The sequence below is a fragment of the Homarus americanus genome, unplaced genomic scaffold (assembly GCF_018991925.1).
Source record: "Homarus americanus isolate GMGI-L3 unplaced genomic scaffold, GMGI_Hamer_2.0 scaffold60480, whole genome shotgun sequence".
Taxonomy (NCBI): Eukaryota; Metazoa; Arthropoda; class Malacostraca; order Decapoda; family Nephropidae; genus Homarus; species Homarus americanus.
In genome coordinates this window covers 10,001-12,301 of record NW_024753906.1, presented here as the reverse complement: position 1 = coordinate 12,301, position 2,301 = coordinate 10,001, and the positions used below count along the sequence as shown (strand labels likewise).

The 2,301-nt window shown below is 54.8% G+C and overlaps 2 non-coding genes across 2 annotated transcripts in view; both read left to right on the top strand.

The window, feature by feature from the left end:
* Nucleotides 1-744: 744 nt before the first annotated feature.
* Nucleotides 745-908, top strand: LOC121855649. The gene has a single exon (XR_006086822.1). It is a non-coding gene; the product is annotated as a 5.8S ribosomal RNA (ribosomal RNA).
* A 1,102-nt stretch (nucleotides 909-2,010) lies between these two features.
* Nucleotides 2,011-2,301, top strand: part of LOC121855650 — a 4,341-nt gene continuing 4,050 nt past the window's right edge. The window contains exon 1 of the ribosomal RNA XR_006086823.1: nucleotides 2,011-2,301. This exon is cut by the window's right edge and continues 4,050 nt beyond it. This is a non-coding gene — a ribosomal RNA (large subunit ribosomal RNA).

The window sequence follows — 2,301 nt, the reverse complement described above, 5'->3', positions numbered from 1 at the left end:
AACGAGTTTTCCCCCTCCGAGAGGAGCGGGTAACCCGTTCAAAGCCTTTCTTGATAGGGATTGGGGCTTGCAATTGTTTCCCATGAACGAGGAATTCCCAGTAAGTGCAAGTCATCAGCTTGCGCTGACTACGTCCCTGCCCTTTGTACACACCGCCCGTCGCTACTACCGATTGAATGATTTAGTGAGGCCTTCGGACTGGCGCTCTTGGATTATCGGCCCCGTTGCCCGCGAGGGTTTTCTGGGGTCGTCGCCTCGAGCTGACGGAAAGATGTCCAAACTTGATCATTTAGAGGAAGTAAAAGTCGTAACAAGGTTTCCGTAGGTGAACCTGCGGAAGGATCATTAACAGAGAGAAAGAGAACGGGGCGCTCTTAAAACTACTACTACTACTCTCCTGATTTGGGCGGTCTCGGGCTCTGCTCTGGCAACTCCAGCAGCGAAAGAGGACAATCCCGGCCCCCGCACCAAAAATAGGTACCACCACGCTGTAGGTGGACCACACTCGGGCGAGAGCGCGAAGACCGGAGGAGGACGGACGGGGCTTTGGACGGCTGCCCGTCCGTTCCTTACTACCGGCGAATAAGCCTCTTGACCCAAAAAGAGTGAAATTCAAGTGTCAAAAAACAACAACAAGCCGTCCGGCCAAACCCAAACCACAAACTTGGGCTATGTCTGTCAAACCCTTTCATTGAGACTCGACCTGTGATGGTTAGTCGCAAAAAGACCAAATGGCAAATACACAGCTCTTAACGGGGGATCACTCGGCTCGTGGGTCGATGAAGACCGCAGCAAACTGCGTGTCGGTATGTGAATCGCAAGAATACCAGATCCATCGACAAGTTGAACGCATATTGCGGCGGCGGCAGCCATATGAGCTTGTCGCCGCCACTCCTCTACGAGGGTCGGAAATATACATCCATCGGTTGCTGCGAGTTCGGTGCCTGCTGACTGTCTCCCCGACACGAGGGTAACCCGAACCGAGCTTCCGCCTTGGGGTTTAATCGCCCGCGCCTTGCGCGAGGCGTGCCCTTAAAAACAAGCAAGCCTATCACTAGCAAGTCCATGGACTTGGCGCACCCACATTCAACCACAACAAAGCGACAGTTGTCGCCCTCGCAAATAACTGGAGGCGGCGCTCTTTTGCCTGCTGTCCACAGAGACACGAATGGCCGTCGGCCGCTCATGGCTGATGCTGCACATGTTCTAAAAGGCACTCCATCCCACGAAGAGGAAACGAAACCGGGTCGGATATCTTTTAAGTAAGCCCCGCCGGAATTTCGTCTATCACCTCGAAAAGAGTGCTTGGCATGCATTGCAGTGGAACCTAAATTGATGAGTGCGCCTGGGCCCGCAGTCTACCATGTAGTGGTGCAGGCAGAGAGATGAGAATGCTTGGGTGACGCCGTGCTCTTCCTCACGCGCTCCTCCACCCTCTCCCACGGTCAGACGCGGTGTGGGCGTTCTCTTTGAGAGTTCGCCACGAGTCCACGTCTATCTCATGACTGGGAGGGAGGCAGGGGGAGTTCTCTCTAAACGCGTTAAAGACGGTGTTGCGCCTCATAACGGCGCTCGCCGGGATAGAGCACTAGTTCTGCAGCCGGAAAGGCCGCTCACGCCAATTAATACTGCGACTCTCGCTCTCTTTCTCCGGATAAACAAGTGCCACTGCTGTGGCATGCGGGAACGGGGAAAGAGGTCAAAGTTTAAGCGGCAAAGGTGCGGCCGAGTAAGGGCGGAACACGAGCGTATATGCATTAAAACTGTGTGTGTATATGACTCTGCGAGAGATGTTCTGCTGGAACACTTTTCCTATTGGCTATTTACCACTCAATCAGAAGGAACGGAGTCAGGGGTGGGAGTGCCGGCGCCATGGCCGCTGGTACCCCCGCGACAAGCCCCTCAAACCTTCCTGCCTGGTAATGTCGGTGGTGAAGAAAGTCGGTGGCAGAGCGTCTTCCGCTTCGTGGTTGGGGAACTTGTTCCCCCTAAGGATGATGAGACCACGATCGACCTCGTAGTAGGAGAGAGCTACCCGCCAAATTTAAGCATATTAATAAGCGGAGGAAAAAAAACCAACAGGGATTCCCTTAGTAAGGGCGACTGAACCGGGAAAAGCCCAGCGCATAACCTCGATGTCTTCGGGCACGAGGGGTGTTGCGTTTCAGAGGGTCCAGCACGCCGTCCCATACCGTCTAAGTCAAGCTTGAAAGCGGCCACTGCCCATGGAGGGTGACAGGCCCGTATGGCGGCGCCCGTGAGGGTACAGATGGGACGGTCGGAAAGGGCCTCTCTGTAGAG